This window comes from Lepisma saccharinum, chromosome 1, assembly GCF_977018435.1.
Source record: "Lepisma saccharinum chromosome 1, izLepSacc3.1, whole genome shotgun sequence".
Classification (NCBI taxonomy): domain Eukaryota; kingdom Metazoa; phylum Arthropoda; class Insecta; order Zygentoma; family Lepismatidae; genus Lepisma; species Lepisma saccharinum.
In genome coordinates this window covers 6,715,155-6,736,145 of record NC_139229.1, presented here as the reverse complement: position 1 = coordinate 6,736,145, position 20,991 = coordinate 6,715,155, and positions in this window count along the sequence as shown.

Sequence of the window (20,991 nt, the reverse complement as noted above, 5' to 3'; positions counted from 1 at the left end):
CTGTTTATATCGACCATCTGTATGAGAATGGTGTTTCACCTTGATATTTATATCTGAAAATTCAGAATCACATAGTGGGCATTTTTCTGCATTGTTGAAATCCTCAATCTGTTTCTCTGTTAAAGGCAACATGGGTTTTGATTTTAATAAGATGTTAGATGCTATGTCACGGCACTCATTTTCTATTTTATGTGCAAATATTTTGATGGCATCTGGCCCCATGTATGAATATTCTTTACTAACAACACCATCCTGTACAACCACATAACAAAAGCTGGACGGTTCATGTAGCTGATATGGTGTAATTGAAGATTCTTCAGGATCTGGATTGCAGGATGCAAGAGATTTGAGGATTGATTCAAAATCACAGACAATATATGCTGGGTGTTCCAACAAGGCTTCAAACTTTTTGAATTTGCAATTTTCACTTGGCATTGGCATCACCATATGAACAGGTTTATGTTTGCCACAATATTTCAGATGCTCAATTAACTTGTTTTTGGCAATTTCTGCACTCACTTTACAAACCCCATTTATTGTTTTTCTACCATCAAATACACTTAAACATCTTTCGCACAACTTGAATATTCTATTAGATTTGTCTAGTTGTGTTCTGACTAAAGCTTCAAGATTATGTATCAGAGTGTAATGATATGTACCATCCCCTTCAATTAAGAGCAGTTTAATTGGAAAAACAGATTCATCATCATCAAATGTACTGATTCTGAGAGGATCTATGGAGCAATTGCCAGTGGAACAAATATATACATTAATAGATAATTGTTTGCCATTCATATCCCTGGCCCTTTTTTCAAATTTATCAATATTCTGAACAGACATTGGATATTCTAAACCCTCCATTGCATCATCAAAAATATGTTCATATTGTTTATAATAACTTATTCTCTGAGGATTCTTTGAAACTGGAAACAAAGCAGCTAATATACACCACAAAAAGCATTTCTGGTCGGTATTTTCTATATTAACCACGGCTCTTTTGTTTTTAATATTGGCAGGTAATGGCAAATATGTAGAACCTTGTAATGGGCTGAATTCAGAAATATGAACATATAACTTGTGTGAAGAGCCGCATAGGCTCCATCCAGACTCTTTTGCCTCAAATTCAGAGTGCTTAATATTCAATTGATCTATTAAACTGCTTATTATTGTGTCTGAATTTGCATTTGAATATACTGGTACAGTTTCTGTCATGTGGGGCTGTGTAAATTTTGTGCCGTTTGGCTTCTTATATTGCACAAACAATTTGAGAGAGAGCTTATAAGAGCCAATTTGTGCATTTAGAATTGCCTGCAGATCAGGTTTTACACTGTTCAAAAAATTCTCAATACCACATCTTGGCTCTGATACAAACCGATAATCCCTAAGTTGGGCATTAAAACTGCTATGGATAGGTGCAAAGCATGGCTGCTTTGCTGCTCTGGCATTAAGAGGTGCTTCATGCTTTCTTTTCAGACCAGATGTAGATGGTTGTGGGGGCAATGTTGATGACTGTGCAGAACAAGTATTTTTATGTATATATGTGAAGTATTGCATGTTATATTTTCTATGGCATTTGGGGCAAATTTTTGTGGGAGCTCTGCATTTGTCTGGGTTACAAATCTTTTGGTGTCTAGCCCAATTAGAGCTAAATATATTTTTATTGCATTGATTACAATATTTTTGATTCGGCATTTTTGTTGTTGGTTTATTATATATATTTTCCCGGGCTTCAATTCAAAACTCTATGCTGGATCAGTTGGGTTCAGTACTGTACTTTGTGTGTGTGTATGTGTGTATGTGTGTTAATATTTCTCGCTTTGGTATTTATATAAAATTTCCTGGGTTTTTAAATCAAATTTTTATGCCTATTATCACAGGTTGTAAGGCCAATAGCCCACAAGTGGAAAAATATTGATTCACATTGACCTAGTGCAAATGCCTGCACGAACATGCATATCTTGAATAGCAATAACCTTGTTATGTATTAATTTTTGTATAACAAGCTGGGGCAAATATAAGCTTGACCCTAAATAAGAGTAGATTACAACAAATATCAGATTTTATATTGTTCAATATGAATATTTAAACCAAATAGGTCTGTAAGTATGAGGAGCACTGTTAACAACACATCTGTTCTCCTCAGCCACTCTCACAACACTGACTGATGCAATAATTGCACGCAGAGCTTCAATGCTCGGGAATTTCTGTAACTAGTGGCGCTGGGGAGAACATGTAAAACAAAAATCAATACCAGCGCCACTAGTTACAGAAATTCCCGAGCATTGCATCAGTCAGTATTGTGAGAGTGGCTGAGGTCCAATTGAACTTAAATTGGAAGTAAATACGTGTGTATATGGGTGTGTATGTGTGTATGTATTGGCTTAATTTCTGCTGTTGACAAGTTTATAGACAAAAATCTGGCTAATACAACTTTTGTAAGTATGGGCAAGAGGCTTTTTTTCTTTCCGAGCAAAAATCTTGGATTAGAGGGGGTTCCACACTAGAGCAATACTCATTTTGAGCTAGGTTTAAGTGTAAACAAATCTGCTGGGGGAGAGCTCTTCCTTTCTGAGAAATTCCCGAGGGCATTTTTACAAAATTCTTGGATTAGAGGGGGGTTCCACACTAGAGCAAAAAGCTCATATGGGCATGTTGAGCTAGGTTTAAGTGTAGGTAAATCTGCTTGAGAGGAGCTCTTCCTTTCTTGAGTTTATAATAGCACAAGTACTACTACTCGGCCGACGCTCTCGCGGTGTCTAAGAAAGATTACATGTCAAAAATAAAGTGCCAGAAATATTTGTATTTTAGAGGACACCTTTTCCAGCATCCTTACGACAAGGTACGTGCTTATTTAAGTTGTAATTGTAACTATAATTGTGAAAAGTGGAAACATTACAAAACAAGCGGTTTGTGTAACGGGCTATCTGTTACGCAATTTGCCGGCACCTGTTGCATGACTGGGCCGGCAAGCGGCCGACGCTCTTGCGGTGTCATGCTGCAATAACCTCCCTGTAGATACTTAACAAATCGAATTTGGATACATTTGTGAATTTTGCAAATGAAGGTTCTGTTGTTGGTGGTTCAGTTGATGTAGATGATGGATTTGTGGATGCTGCAAACGCAGATGCTGATGTGGAAGATGATGAAGTGGAGAGGGAACATGGATATCAGAGAAAGCCAAAATATTTCAAATATATCCACAGAAGAAGGTAAAATATAATTCTGGGTATGTGTTATTTATTTTTACAATAGCTCCTCTCATTATGATTTGATTGATTGATTTGGTGTTTTAAGTCCACTTTATGCACAGTAAGCTAATTGGGACTGAACCTACAGTTTGAAGTTGAATCCTCTCATATTGAATAATAAAATTTGGTGTAACAGTCAGTTGTTAGAAGAAGTATTATTACTACATACTGAAGAACTGGAATTGTACAATTGCAACGTTATTTAAAAAATGTGCTAAGAATATTTGCAATTAAGTAATAACATGGTACGTTAATTTTACCCTCCTTTGGAAGAATTTCTGATGTAGGAATAATGTGCAAAAATAGAACATTAGGTAGAAAGTATGAATCCAGTAAATTTGAAATTTATTGCTATGTCTTGGAATAATATTTAAGAATATACGTTACATATAATTTGTAAAATGTACTTCATCTAGTCAGTTTTCTCACTACAAAGCTTAATGAGAGGGTGTGACGTGGTCGTCGCGAAAGACAAATGTTTGGGAACCTGCACTTTCTTTCTACATAATGTGCAACTTAATACCGTTTATTTTTGCCGTTCTGAGACCCACGTGCATGAGGCGATCGATGATTGAATAGTAGGTGTGAGGTCTGTTATTATTTTTATTATACCGGGTGGTCCAAAAGTCCCGGAACGGTCACATATAATGAGAAATACACATCGAAGCGGAAAACGAAAAAATACGTGTTTAATAAGTGAAAGAAAGCTATTCAATGAGGGGTGGAGCAACTGTAAAATTTTAAATGGAAACCCCCATTTTGTATTGTAGAATCGGAAAGAGGACTTCATTCCGAATCCAACGAGCTATCAACCATCCTCCTAGCTCAATTAGAAACAGAGATATGGCGATTTTAAAATTTCGGAAAATAAAATTTTAAAAAATCAAAAAAAAAAATCAAAGGGACGCTCTGCCCCTAATAGAGTACATGGAAGGGGGCCTACCATATACTCTATTGAAAGGTTTTGACGTGCAGATTCCGAATCTGCAATCGCTATCACTGTAGCTCAATTAGGGGCAGAGCGTCACTTTGAATTTTTTTGGGGTTTTTTGAAATTTTCACTTTTTTTTTTTCTGCGAAAATTTTAAATTGCCACATCTCCGTTCCTAATTGTGCTAGGATGGTTGATAGCTCGTTGGACTCGGAATGAAGTCTTCTTTCCGATTCTACAATATAAAATGGGGGTTTTCATTTAAAATTTCACAGTTGATCAAGTGTGATATCATTGAATCGCTTTCTTTCACTTATTAAACATGTATTTTTTCGTTTTCCGATTCGATGTGTATTTCTCACGATATGTGACCGTTCCGGGACTTTCGGACCACCCGGTATAATTATTGCTATCATTAAATTATAAAATTTACCAACGCAAATCCAGTTGCCTTGAAGCGAGTTTTTTTGCTTCCCTTATTCTGGAGTCCAGTAAAAATAACTCGTTTTTTTATTAAGTGTCTGCCATGTTACATAATGCAGTTTCAAACTGATAAAAACGTTTCAGAACGTGTGCAATTTTGTTTTGAGGCGCCGGCGTCAACCGCCTCATCCTGGAATCCCAGAACAGGGAGTCCTCATTCGGCCACAACCTGGCTGTCCTATTCTACATCAACATGAAGTTCGTTCATTCACATGCTTGCATCGGCCACCACAGATGCGTGCGAACATCTAGTTTGGGATGTTTTGTGAGAATTTTCCTAACTGGGGAGATTGATTGATTTGTTCTTTCATTTAAGTCCACTTTATGCAGAGTAAGGTTAATAGGGACTGGGCCTGCAGTCTAAAGTGTGATCCGAACCACTACTGCTGTGTCCAAAAGGTACGAGGTACAGACTTCAAGTATGGTCTTCACGGAAGTGACGTCACAAGCGACAAGTACACAAACAATCGAGACCATAGCTCGGAGAACGGATCGTTGCAGACTTGGTCACGTGAAATCAAGGAGGTAGAAAGCCAGAAACACAGGTTTAGGCCAACAACTTGTTGAATTTCTTCTAATGTGTGGAGGCTCCTAACTGGGGAGATATCATCACCCCCATATTCCCCCACTTTGGCCACTGCTGTACCCCCTGACAAAAAATCCTGCGGGAGGCCTTGGAAGGGGTACAATCGAATCAAAGGATTTATGGATTCCTGTTCAAAATTTTCGAGAGTAATGTGCACTGAATTGAACCCCCATACCTATCCCATTCTTCTCTCCCGGCCCTACCTCTGATATTATACATGTGGGTGTGAAATGGGATGGGCACCTATCTCTGCCTTTTGCAGCAATATGAGTTGTAAAGATTCATGCGTTCACACACACTAGCGCGAAAGTACCCTGCACGTCAAATTATGGTGTTCTTCTGTAGCTCTTCCCTTTTCTTTCCTAAAAAAAAAGTTCCGTTGTATTAAACTCGTTAATTAAGCATTTTCGCAACCCCCCCCCCTCGTTCATCCTGCAGGAAGGAAACATCCTCAAAATTAGTTTTCCCGCCTTTTTAGTCCATCGGGAGACAACGGTTGTTCAACTTCGTTGAGGTGTAATCAGTTCGCTGCAACAATTTTTCTTTAATATCCAAATTTTTTTGCCTTAAAACTTACTTTCATTTTGCGCCATCTACACGAGTTTCTCGCCAGTGACCGAGGAAAATTAAAATGGCCGTCTTTTAAGTAGTAGATTTTTCACTACTGTTTGCCCTGCACTTCCAGAAAAAAAACAGCCTTATCTTTTTTTTTGCTCTGAACACGGCTGGGGAAGCAATTAATCAAAAGATGCGTACAGTGACATCTAGCGACGGAAACCTGTACATTGAGTCCCTCCCTCGATCTGCCATTAATCAAGGACGACTCAGATATTTGAAAACATCAACTCTCATCACCAGACAGTGAGGGGAGGGAAAAGCGAGGAATGAGATTAATTGCCGAGCAGTATGTGAACAGTCATTGAGCTGCGGCACGACCACCTGAAGCTCAAACGTGAAAGGGGAAACAATATTTGGAAAGAATTGAAATACAGGGTGTCAAAAGTCCCTGACCACCCCTTATAAAATGAAAGTGAATGTAGATTGCAGCAATTGATCATGGTAGTAATATGTTAGGCCTAGGGGGAAACTTTTTGGTGGATGTCATGACAACGTCCGCCATCTTGGATCCAACTTCATCTCTTTAAATGTGAAGGGGGTCGGTCATGTCTGGTATGGTTTTGGGCTAGAATTTCACCAGGAATTCAGTGGTGAAGTCAGATTTATGAAAACTTTAATGATAAGGAAGTTATGGGCATATGGAAGTGAAAATTACGTATCATTTGCAGGTGCTGAACCATGCCATTGACCAAGGCCGAACGAATCCAGATCATCAAGCAGTGGGGAGGGGGGGGGGCAGAAGTGCCCGTGCTGTAGCTCGTGATTTCAACGAACAGAACCCAGTGTCGCACGTTAGTGTCCCAATTGCTGACCAGGTTCGAAGGTAGCGGTACAGTCCAGGACAGGCCACGATCTGGTAGGCCCAGAACTGCCACTGACGAAGGAACAGATACGGCAGTGTTAGCTAGCATCGTTTGCCAAGTCTCCGCAGCGCAGCACACGTCGAATGTCTGTGTAATGTGGTGTCAGCCAGAGTTCCATTTGCAGGGTATTAAAGATGGTTAAGTGGCACCCGTACAAGCTGCAGCTGCAGCGCCATCTCTCTGAGGATGACCCGGATAGGAGAATGCAGTCTTGTGAATGGGCTGTGAAACAAATTCGCCAGGACCCACTGATGAAGCAAATGAGCAATTATGGTTGGTGCTGGGAAGGTTATGGTGTGAGACGGGATCTGGGGGACACGTATCTTGGCCCATTCTTCCTTCATTACAATTTAAATGCAGAGGACTACTTTCAGTTGTTACAAGAACACATTTTACCATCAGTTTTAACTGACGATGGCAGCTTGCCCTCATATTTTCAGCAGGTTCGTCACTATCTGGACCTCCATTCCCCGGTCTATGGATTGGTCGACGTGGGCCATTGGAATGGCCTCCCCGATCACCAGATTTGTTCCCGCTCGATTTTTAACTGTGAGGTCAGGATCAGTCAATCGTGTATACCGAAAGGATGCGGGATGTGGGTCACTTGGAGCAACGGATACTGGATGCCTGTGCACAAAGCACACCTGAGATATTGATCCGTGTCCACAGAGCATGGGAAATAGTGTTTCCCACGAGACGAGACTTTGGCCTGTCTCGTCTCGTGGAAATGCTGTCTCGTCTCGAAAATATTCGTTTGTCTCATGACACATGGTCAATCTCGTCTCGTCTCGAATTTTTAAAAGCCTGTCCCGTCTCGTCCCGTGGACAACACTAATGGGAAAACCGCCTCAACATGTGCATAGCACACGAAGGACAGCATATTGAACACATTGTGTAAAGTAGTGGGACTTGTGCTATTATAAACTCAAGAAAGGAAGAGCCCCCCTCCAGCAGAATTGTCTACACTTAAAACTAGCTCAACATGTCCATATGAGCTTTTTGCTCTAGTGTGGAACCCCCTCTAATCCAAGAATTTTGTAAAAAAGCCCTCATGGATTCCATGAGAAAGGAAGAGCCCCCTCAGATTGATGTGCCTATACTTACAAAAAGGCACTTCTGTGAGATTGTTGTCCATAAACTTGTTAAAAATATGCCCCTCTTGATATTTTTTTTGGCCACACTTAAAACTAGGCCAAGACATACACACACACACACACACCCACACCCACACCTACACATATTTACTTCCAATTTAAGTTTAATTGGACCCCAGCCTCAATCCAATATTAAAACAATGTAATATGCAGAGACCCTCTAGAATTGCTCCGTGACTCTCTCATTTCTTACATCATAAACATATGATTTTTCTCCTATGAGAATAACACTACATATGGTGTCATCAGGTAATGCCTCATGGAATTCACAGATAATTTTAATATTTGTCCTGTCATTCACCACAACTTGTTTTCTTTTTGAAGCATTGATTACAAACATGGGTCTCTGTGCTTTGAATTCATCTGGTGTGTAATACATGTCAGTATTGCCAGTAGTGACTCTTTTGAAAGCCGTAAAAGCCTCATATAATTTCAGGAAGTCATCCTTGGACATGTCTAAATTGTAATTTTCTCTAGGAAATACCTCATTTCTGCCATTTTTAAGATATATGTTCTTGATGTTGCAGTTATCAAATTTACTTGAATTTTTTTCCTGATTATTGTGTCTCCCAGTCTGAAACAGTACTACCACAAAATCAGGCATGTCATATTGAATACTGGAGAATGAATTTGTAGCATCAAATTCATAATATGTACCAGATGCGGGCTTCTGTACACATTGATATGTATAAAATTGTAGAGGAATTTGTGGATTTTTTATTATATCAGCTTTGTATTTAAGACCATAACTGGCTTCATACTCAACAACAGGGAATCTTAGCTCCATAGTCTGAATAATGCATTTGCCTGCATCTGGTAGGGTATCAGGCAGAGCTTCTCCTGTAGAGTTTATTGCACTGTACCTCATTAAAGCATTATTATCATTTGCAGCTCTTCTAAATGTAATTCTTAACCCACCCTTCCACATAATTTATTTGTAATCAGAGAAGAATCGTGGCAACAGGCGCATCGGGAACAGCACTGTGTGGTTCTTAGATAATATCTTATCACCAGCTTCAAATCCGCCTATTTTGTAGTATGAAGCCTCGGTTTTGGATAATTTTAATGTAGCCAAAGCGGTGGAGGTAATGCCGGGATAATCCACTCTGTTTATAACAACGCCATGTTTTCTGATCTCAATTTCAGAGAATAGATGCGGCACAAAATTGTCTACAAGTCTTATATTTGAATTTGCCGGATAATCTGTTCCATCGAGCTTTACAACATCAAATTTGATGTATAGATCTGCTCTGTGGGGGTGTATAAATCCATCCCCTACATCAAGATCAACCTCTATCTCTGTGTTGGGTTGATTTAAATTTGCAAATGTCCTCCTGTTTGGAGGGAATGATTGTAGCTCATAACTCTCAATATTTTCCATTTTCTTCTTGTATGTATTTTTATTTAAATATTAATCTCTATGATTGCAGTTGTTGTGGCTCCAGCAAAATCAACTAATTCTTCTTTTTCATTAGTGACCATCAATTCAATATAATCTATTCTATTATGACACACAGGAAAATATAATGTTCGGGATGGATTGTACATGATGGGCTCCATGAATTCAGAATTAGGTTTGAATGTTGCAATGATGCCGGTTTGTTTGTGAGTGCCTATACCATTTGATTTGGTGATCATACCCTCTGCCACATTACAGTGAATATTCAGAGTTTCTATGGCCAAGAATTTAGGTATATTCATAGCAGTGTGTTTGATGCCTGCTTCAAGTTCTGTGTTGTTCTCAAATCCTAACAGCTCTCCTATGGTACCCAGATCTACTGTTTCTGTGGCAGATACAATTTCTACTCTGTGAGTGACAGAATTTTGACTTAACACTACACCTCTGGGTAATTGAGCATTTAGAGTGGACAGATTATATTGCCCTGGAGTGATGACAATTTTTTCATCACCTACTGCAATTGTATTGTTGTGGTGTGTAATATTGGGGATTAGGTACATGCCATAAAATGCTCTGAGAGCTATTGTTTTGGGATACACTATGTCATCATGCAATTTAAGTTTCAATATTGAATTTTGGCTGGTGAGATGGAATACCCCCATGATGTTTTAAATACCACAAGGCTTTTTGAAAATCTTCAATTGATGGTTTATTTATTTGAGACATATATCTAAGAACTGATAAACACAAATGTCCGCAATTAACATCTTTGAAGTTTTGAACACGGGCATTATTGTAATAAAGATTAGCTGATTTTAGATATTTTATTAAATTTTCAGGTGGAACACCTCCAAATGAATCAAACACAAATGCCTCATTTTTTAAATATTTAAGATAACAAATCCAGTGAGTGCCCTGATTTTTGTACTCATCCAAATTAACAATGCCACACTCTTTGTTGAGTGGTTGTTCTGGTAAAGAATCAGACATGTACACACCTCTAAAATGTTTGATGCCCAATGGCTTGATTAAAGCTTCAATATCTTGGTTTGTAAGCGGCTCTTGTTTTTTTTAAACTTATTCATGGCTTTTTTAACACCTTTGCCTTGTTTCTCCATTGCCAGGTTATGGCGCTTCTGCTCATCTAATTCTGCCCTATTTTTCTTGGCATCTATTACTGTTTTTGCTATGGCGGCTGAACCCCCAGCCAAGCTCCCCACAGCCCCGAGAGCAGCTAAGATGGCAGGGATGGTAAATATGAATCCCCCCACATGTGATTTTTTTCTAGATTGCTGTAATTTTTTTAATTGGGGGGTACTAAGCAACAATTTCATACCATGCCCCTTTGCAATACAAGAATTTTTTTTCTTGCGCTGTTTTTTGGTTAAGAGACTGTCAATAGTTTTAAGAGATTTGAGACCTGCATAAGGTACTTGATACATAACACCCTTGGCCTTCATTGTAGGTTTATTATATACATATTCACAGCCCCCACCCCAGTTTTTGTTTGGTGCTCATAGCTATGGTGGTTCCCAATGCTGCTATTTTTTCACTCAAAGAAGCATCTTTGCTTACAAATCTACCAAATGCAGCCTCTTCTAATTTCTTGTCTGCAACATGTCTCTTGTCAAGATCAGAATGTGTGTTGTATGCAATATCATGGTCTCTACAAGCAGCATCTAAGGGATTAACACCAGGATCACCTCTGTTTAATCTATGATCCAATTTTGTACCGGGACCACAATACTGATAACCTGGAATATGTAGTTCAAATGGCAGCTTGTTTATAATGTCATTAACAAGGCCCCGACCCTCAGAAATATTCCAAAATTTAGGTGGTAGAGTATTAATAATTTTTATGAGATATCCAATCCCCTTAGTGTCATTCACTATAAAATTAGACAATTTGGTGCTTATCATGTCCATAATTCCAACCTTTTCATTGTAAAAATTGTGGTTGCCAGCATTTTCCTCCCCAGCTATTACCAATAGCCTATCTACAAGTTTCCTGACATCATCAACCCACACAAATTCTTTAGGCAGGGTGTTGTATTGTTTGATTCCACTGCCAGTCTTGATTTGTGACCATATGGGCTTGATTAAATTGTTGTATTTTGCCCCACTGCTAGACTTGACTCTTTTTTGTGTGGGATCATTGTTCTGGTACAGAGCATCTGATTTTATTAATATTTCTTTGTAATCCTCATAATCTTGATCTGTATAGCTGCCAGGTCTCTTCCTGGTCATGAGTTCCCACAATCCAGGTGTGCCGGAGTACTTAACAAAAGCACCTTTTTCTCCGAGACGAGATTCTGAATATACAATTATATCATCTCCCATAAATGTTACTCTGAAATTGCCAATTCTATGAATAATGCTGCCATCGAGCTCTGTGTCAGCATATAAGCCAAAGACCTCATCTTTGTTGTCTTTAGGAGTGGTTAAATATTTTTGAGCAAGAAGACCCAATTCAATAGGATCCTGACTAGCCTCAATTCTTCTAGGAGGACTAGGCGTATGAATACTGGAAAGTGGGGTGAATGGATAATCTAATATGTTCCTAGCAGCTACAGGTACAAGCTCTGTGAGCAAATTTTGATTCTGCTCTGTAACAGTTTTGATATTCTTACCTAAATTATTAATAGCATCAATTACAGGCTGTTCTGTTTGTTTGTGTTTTTCATAAATTCCACGGTTCTCTGATTTCCATCCCTTAAATTTTTTACAAGATAATCTCTTAACTTAAGATCATCAATGATTGGCCTTTTCATGGTTATTTATATACGTCTCTACGTCTAGAAAATTGTTGATTTTATTTCTGTATTTGCCACTATTGGGTGTTCTTGTCATATCAATTGTGACAAACCGATAACTGTCCTGGCTCCAGCACCTGCTGCAAAATTTGGAAAAATCATTGTAGCTCAGGTCCCCACCTACATATTCATCATGTATGTGTTTGAGGTTGGTATGGTCTTGATGAAACACACATATAAAGTTGCTGTTATCCCGGATCAGTTGCTTCGGTATTTTTGAAAAAGTCTGTGCCAGGTAGAAGCAATCAATGTTTTTGTGCCGGCCCTGTGTAAAGAAGTTTCTAACCTTGTTTTGATTATCCAGTATAATGTCATCAAACACAACAGAATTATCGAGACAGTCATCAAGTGGCTTAACATCTGGTTCAAAAGTGGCAATATCCAATCCATCATATAGCTTCATCAGCTGTTGATATTTTAATTGTTCCAAGCTCTTAGAGAAGATATACAAGTGCCTGTTTTTCCAGTCTAACCAGTTGGGTGCCAATAAAAAATTATCAACCATTAGTGTAGTTTTACCACAAGCAGATGGCCCAACAATAAGACACCTAATATTATCAGGTAGCAATTTTCCATTTCTCTTATTCTGCTGTTCAGGTTCTGGCAGCCTTTTTATAACATCCCAGGTGTTCATATTATCACTTTGTTTGCATCGATCCAGCTGTTTTCCGGATGACCCAGCCATTTGACAAGTAACTTTTTGCCTTTTCTGCGGATGATTTTTTCTATGAGATATGTGTCAGGCTGTTTAGTTTTGCTGAGCTCTTGTTCATAGAACCTGCCTTTGAGAATTTCTCCTCGGTGATCCTTTATTATATATGTGTTAAGGGTCCCGGGTTTAACTTGAACCACTGTAAATAATTCAGTGCTCCAGTTTCTTGTAAAGCCTCTCTTGAATAAGTGCTTATATTTGCTGATTCTTACTTGATCCCCCACCTTGTATTTGGCCTTTCTTGTTGTTGGCTGATATTTAGGATAATAAACAGTACTGATCAATTTTTGCTCATCAGATGAGCTTATTACTTCAGAGGGTTTCATGTTGATTGTGGAATGGACCGAGTTGTTATATCTATGTAGAAGTTCTGGAAGAATATTAATCCATTTATAATTACCTTGCAGGGTAAATTGTTTATACATAAGATTTTTTAAGGTTCTGTTGAATCTCTCTACAATTGAGGCCTTGAGGTCACTGTAACTCGAGTAATGTTTTATTGCCTGGCTTTTAATAAATTGTTGAAACACTGAATTATAAAATTCTTTGCCATTATCTGTTTGCAAATAGCGCGGGGATCTTCCACTCTGATTGATGATTGTTCTAAAAGCTTCTGTAACACATTTTCCAGTCTTGGATTTGAGTGGCACAGCCCAGGCAAATTTTGAAAATGTGTCTATTACAGTGAGTAGATACTTGTAGCCCTTGTTGATTTTGTCTAAGTTTTTTAACTGTCCACTTGCCATTTCAATCAAGTCGCTTTGCCATAAATCATCTATGCCCTTTGTGACTACTGGGAGTCTCTTAAAATTATGTCGGGCTTGTCTGTGTAATTCATCAACAATAATTTCTCTAGACATAATATGTAAACAAGAATATTGCAACTATGGGGTGTTCAGCAGCTGATACTGCAGGATTTTCTAAATATAATTTATCCCCTATTTGTATTTTAAATTCCAAAGAGCCATCATCTTCAACATATGCTGTTTCCAATGTATTGGGATCTGTAAAATCCTCCAATTCTACACTGGTGATTTTCACTTTGTTATCAGCATTTGTTATTGATAAGGTGGGGTAGTGGTGTGCCTGTGGTTGAAGCCAATATTTGATCTTGATTGGTCTCAATGTACCCCAAACAAAAAACTGGTAATAAAATTGTGCAGGGGACAGCATATATATTTTGCCACCTGGTGTAAATGGAGAATCATATTCTTTGTTGGGGATACTGTACAATTCAAGAATTACTGTATGTTTAGGATTTTCAATTATGCCTGTTATTTCTTTTTCTGCTGTAAGCAATCTGCTTGTTACAGATTCAAGGTGCTCATTGATGGTCCTAACAATCTCATCGTGCCCAGGCTTGATTCTTATGTCAACAGCAAGTTTTTTGTATTGTTGCACAATTTCTTGTAGCTGGGTGGCAAAAACAGACAGAGCATTTGCTTGGTTGGATTCCATGGTTCCTAGCTGCTGCTTGATATTAGCTACAATTTGTTGCAAATTTTCAACAACTGCCAATTTTGAATTTTGAGCTGTAAGATCATGGACCTGTCTTCTGATATCCTCAAACAGGGCATGCAATTCATTAATATGTTGATTTGTTGGAAGAGTGGCCACTGTCTGTGTGAGATGTTTGATCTCTGCCTGGATATTCTTGATATCTTCTGATTTCAATATCCTATTCACTGCCCTCTTAATATTTTTAAGTTCCTGTGATGTAGGAAGATTTGATACTGTATTTTGCAAAAATTCAAGTGCCAATTTTACATTGTGTAATTCAGAAGCATCGGCCACATTTTGCATAGCATTTTGGAGCAGGGTTATATCTGCCTGAGAGGGTGTGGATTGTTGTAAAATTTCAAGTTTTGTTTGGATATCATCTATCAAGTGATGAAAATGAGACAGTTCAGATTCAGTGTTGAGGTTTTCAAGCTTTGTGATTTGTTGCTGGACACTGACGAGGGTATCTACAATCCCAGGCAATCTGGATTCAAGTACATTTGCCAAATCACTTTGTACTGCTGCTATTGTACCTTCAAGATGGGTTATGGAACTTTGAATTTTTCCAAAATCTTCATATGTTTCAAGTTGCAGCTTAATATTTGCTACACTCCGAGTTATTGCATTCAAAGCATCAGAAGATGGCAAATTGTTCATAAAATTTTCAAGTGTCTCAATTTTTTCTTTAACCTCGGCTATGGCATTGTTCAAGGGGTCCAGATTAGGTATCTGGAGTGACTGAATCTGTTCTTTTAGAGTGGAAATGACTAGATCAAAATCTTCTTGTGATTTTATACTTTTGACAATTGTTTGGAGTTGTGCCTGGACATTATTTATCTGCTCTTCCAATTGCTGTTTCAATTGCTCAGAGTTGTTAGCCTGGGTCTTAAATTTGGCTTGAAGAGCTGCTACAGCCTCTTCTAAACTTTGAAAATTATCTAATGTAGCCAGGTCAGTATATTTCTGAAGCAACAATTTGAGTTCAGAATCAATTTTAAGAAGAGGGTCCATGCATTGTGATTGTAAATTTGTAATTTCTAATTGAAGACTGGCATTGAGTGTGGTTTGTAAAGCTTGTAAATCACTTCTTAATTTCTTGACTCTGACATCAAGCATCAGAATCTCATCACTGTGATCTTCATGTCTTGTATGGCCAAAAATATCATTAGGCATTTTGTTTAGTAGTTATTTATTATAGAGTATCTGATTCTTAATTCTATAAAAAAAGGTATAAACTTGTCATAAGATCCAGGGACCTCAATATATAAGCAGTCACCAGCAGAAACAGTATAAACAGTGCCAGAAACCATGTTTGAGTGCTTAATTCTATAAATATTTCTCCCTACTGAAATTTTGACATCACCCTCAGGGGCTGTAATAAATTGCAATTGCCCACCTACAGGTAATTGGTAATGATTTAAATTATTGTTAAATATGTACAATATTTTGCCTGTTTCATCATCAATATCTGTAAGTATGCTGTTCAGATGAATAATTAACAAGCCACTCAGTTTAGATATGATATCAGGAGAGGGTTGTGGTGTTGGCAGCTCCATAATACCTTGTTTTTTGAACCCAAATAAGTTCATAGGCATGTTTATTTATTTCAAATCATGCTCTGTGCTTGGGCATTGATTCCCATTTTTCAAATCACAATGCCCCCATGGTAGAGTATGTATGCCACATGATAAAATGCATCTCTTATCATCACGTGGGTCCAGAGCCACTTTTCTTACAACATTTGAAGTCAATAAGTGATCCACACTCTGAATTCTGGATTCTGATGTTCTGATTAAATTCTGGGATTTGAGGCAATTTTTATAATCTTCAAATTGGAGCTCTTTTTCCACAGTTACTCTGCCAATGCCCTTGGCTTTTTTGACAACAGCATCACATGTTTTAAAACTGTACATCTTGGCACTTAACCCAGCAAATTCCACAATAACATCACCAAGTGTCTCATCTTTTAACTTGCCAGGCACCTTTTTGTTGTGGTGGTGTTGAATCTCATTATGTTCACTGGTATCAAAGTATTGAAACAATTCAGGCTGGGTCATATCTTTATAAACATCTTCTGTTTTAATGTCAAGAATAAAACTATCCGTGTCCATGTACATCAGTTTTACATTATCACCATAAAAAGGTTTCAGCACATCATAATACAATATCAACATATGTAATTTGGACAATTCCAATATTGCAGCCCCTACATAAATAGGTTTATCAAACTTAATCCTTGTTTTTTTCATGTTGAAAAGTGCCATATCTTCATCATAAATTCTTCTGTAATTGAAGTTGGGCTTTGCAACCAATTTTTTGCTCAGGCTGGGGTCAGTAATTATTTTAACATCGGTATGTTTTCTGACATTTTCAATTGTTTTGCCATATACAGAATTGACCATCAATTTAAACAAGCCCTTATCAAATTCGCTCTTTGCAGATGTTCGAAGCTCCGTGTTTGTATCAATATATGGTTTCAACCATTCTGAGTGCCTGAACCTCAAAACTTTTCCAAGTTTAGTTACTTGAACACCATGTTTCATCAGGAACCGGAGGCTCTTGTAATATGTGACATAGCCCTGTTTTGCCTCCAGTGTCATCATGAGCTTCTTCTGTTTAGAGCCAGGTGAGCACTGAACCTCAGGAATTGGGGGCAGATCAGAAAATTTGTTATGTAAATCATCTGGAATTGTCAGATCAACCTCTAAGAAGAGGCCATAGTCACTGTCATCAAAGTCCTGAAGATCTTCAATATTGAAATCTTCGACCCATTCAAGCCCTGCATATGGCAGTTTTTGCATCATGGCATGACCATAGAGGCTGTTTGCATCTACATACACTATATAATTTGATGGCAGTGCTGGATCATAATCAGGCATATATTTGTTATTTGCTCTGGCATATCTCTGAGAACATTGCACCATGCCTCCTTTTATATTTTCCTCCATAAACAGGTACATATCTTGATCTTGGATCAAATCCAATTGCATTTTGGTGTTTAAAAACATTGCAGACCATGCTAGGCCCGGGGCACTGTAAAAATATATTGGGTCCAGTCCATAATTTTGCATACAAGATTTTCTGAATGTCTGCATTATATCTGCTGAGATGGTTACATCAAGTTTCAAATATGCCATGTGATAATCACCAAATGTCCGGCATTTTAAATTGTCCCACACCAATTGGGCATGGTGATAATCCTCATCAGTGATTCCAGATCCTCTGATTTTGCTGTAAAACTCATGTTGTGGAGGCAGGGAACACTCATTAAATTTAGAAAAATCTGTAACATAATCATATGGATATACACCCTTTCGCCTAATTAATTTCGGGTCCTGATTTGGAAACACTGCACGTGTGATTTTGAATCGATCATCAGGTAATTGAGTGGCCAGTGTATCCAGGCTAGCAGGTAAAAATCTGTAAGAATCAAGAAATCTTATTTGAATAGAAAATCCATTAACTTTAATTATTTTGCTAATAGATATATATTTCTCATCATTTTCAGCTAAAATATTTAAATTCTGCTTCTCAAACCCCTCATATCTGATCAGATGATGGAAATCATAATTAGATGCTCCATGGCAAAATATGGGGACAAATCTTGGTCTCTTGATCTTAATATTACAGCTATTACACAGGGCCTGTTTATATCGACCATCTGTATGAGAATGGTGTTTCACCTTGATATTTATATCTGAAAATTCAGAATCACATACCGGGCATTTTTCTGCATTGTTGAAATCTTTAATCTGATCCTCTGTTAAAGGCAACATGGGTTTTGGTTTTAATAAGATGTTAGATGCTATGTCACGGCACTCATTTTCTATTCTATGTGCAAATATTTTGATGGCATCTGGCCCCATGTATGAATATTCTTTAGTAACAACACCATCCTGTACAACCACATAGCAAAAGCTGGAAGGTTCATGTAGCTGGTATGGTGTAATTGAGGATTCTTCAGGATCTGGATTGCAGGATGCAAGAGATTTGAGGATTGATTCAAAATCACAGACAATATATGCTGGGTGTTCCAACAAGGCTTCAAACTTTTTGAATTTGCAATTTTCACTTGGCATTGGCATCACCATATGAACAGGTTTATGTTTGCCACAATATTTCAGATGCTCAATTAACTTGTTTTTGGCAATTTCTGCACTCACTTTACAAACCCCATTTACTGTTTTTCTACCATCAAATACACTTAAACATCTTTCGCACAACTTGAATATTCTATTAGATTTGTCTAGTTGTGTTCTGACTAAAGCTTCAAGATTATGTATCAGAGTGTAATGATATGTACCATCCCCTTCAATTAAGAGCAGTTTAATTGGAATAACAGATTCATCATCATCAAATGTACTGATTCTGAGAGGATCTATGGAGCAATTGCCAGTGGAACAAATATATACATTAATAGATAATTGTTTGCCATTCATATCCCTGGCCCTTTTTTCAAATTTATCAATATTCTGAACAGACATTGGATATTCTAAACCCTCCATTGCATCATCAAAAATATGTTCATATTGTTTATAATAACTTATTCTCTGAGGATTCTTTGAAACTGGAAACAAAGCAGCTAATATACACCACAAAAAGCATTTCTGGTCGGTATTTTCTATATTAACCACGGCTCTTTTATTTTTAATATTGGCAGGTAATGGCAAATATGTAGAACCTTGTAATGGGCTGAATTCAGAAATATGAACATATAACTTGTGTGAAGAGCCGCATAGGCTCCATCCAGACTCTTTTGCCTCAAATTCAGAGTGCTTAATATTCAATTGATCTATTAAACTGCTTATTATTGTGTCTGAATTTGCATTTGAATATACTGGTACAGTTTCTGTCATGTGGGGCTGTGTAAATTTTGTGCCGTTTGGCTTCTTATATTGCACAAACAATTTGAGAGAGAGCTTATAAGAGCCAATTTGTGCATTTAGAATTGCCTGCAGATCAGGGTTTTTACTGTTCAAGAAATTCTCAATACCACATCTTGGCTCTGATACAAACCGATAATCCCTAAGTTGGCCATTAAAACTGCTATGGATGGGTTCATAGCGTGGCTGCTTTGCAGGTCCGGCATTAAGAGGTGCTTCATGTTTTCTTTTCAGACCAGATGTAGATGGTTGTAGGGGCAATGTTGATGACTGTGCAGAACAAGTATTTTTATGTATATATGTGAAGTATTGCATGTTATATTTTCTATGGCATTTGGGGCAAATTTTTGTGGGAGCTCTGCATTTGTCTGGGTTACAAATCTTTTGGTGTCTAGCCCAATTAGAGCTAAATATATTTTTATTGCATTGATTACAATATTTTTGATTCGGCATTTTTGCTATTGTTTATTATATACAATTTCCTGGGATACAAATCAAAATTCTATGCTGGATCAGTTGGGTTCAGCACTGTGCTGTGTGTGTGTGTGTGTGTGTGTGTGTGTGTATGTGTGTGTGTTAATATTTTTGGCTTTGGTATTTATATAAAATTTCTTGGGGTTCAAATCAAATCTCTATGCTGGATCAGTTGGGTTCAGCAGTGTGCTGTGTGTGTGTGTGTGTGTGTGTGTATGTGTGTGTGTGTGTGTGTGTGTGTGTGTGTGTGTGTGTGTGTGTGTGTGTGTGTGTTAATATTTCTGGCTTTGGTATTTATATAAAATTTCTTGGGGTTCAAATCAAATCTCTATGCTGGATCAGTTGGGTTCAGCAGTGTGATTTGTAATTCAATTTATACAAATCTACAATTAAAAAATATAAGCAGCACTGGAACAATACAACCTTACTCTTCAACAGCTCTTACAATACTGGCTGATATGCAATGCAAAATCTCTTTATATACCCTAAGCACGGACCGCATTGAAACAATAAGCCAATCAGAATAAAACACATCATCAAATTATGTCATAAGCAACCAATCAGAAAACAACACATCTGAGACAATAGGCCAATCAGAATATAACACATAATCACTTTACGTCATAAGCAACCAATCAGAAAACAACACGTATCTAATAATTTATTGGATGTTGCACAGCATGATGCAATATAAATAAACCAGAAATAGGCCACAAGTAGACCGGAAGTAGTCAAACCGGAAGTGGACCGGAAGTGGACCGGAAGTGGACCGGAAGTAGACCGGAAGTGGACCGGAAGTAAATATGTATGTGTGGGTGGGTGTGGGTGGGTGTGGGTGTATGTGGGTGGGTATGGGTGTATGTGGGTGGGTGTGTGTGTGGGTGTGTGTCTTGGCCTAGTTTTAAGTGTGGCCAAAAAAAAAATATCAAGAGGGGCATATTTTTAACAAATTTATGGACAACAATCTCACAGAAGTGCCTTTTGTAAGTATAGACACATCAATCCGAGGGGGCTCTTCCTTTCTCATGGAATCCATGAGGGCTTTTTTACAAAAATCTTAGATTAGGCAGGGTTCCACACTAGAGCAAAAAACTCATATGGACATGTTGAGCTAGTTTTAAGTATAAACAAATCTGCTTGAGGGGGGCTCTTCCTTTCTTGAGTTTATAATAGCACAAGTCCCACTACTGTGTAACTTTCATACGCCCATAACTTCCTTATGATTAAAGTTTTCATAAATCTGACTTCACCACTAAATTCATGGTGAAATTCTAGCCCAAAACCATACCCCACATGCCCCCCTTTCCATTTAAAGAAATGAAGTTGG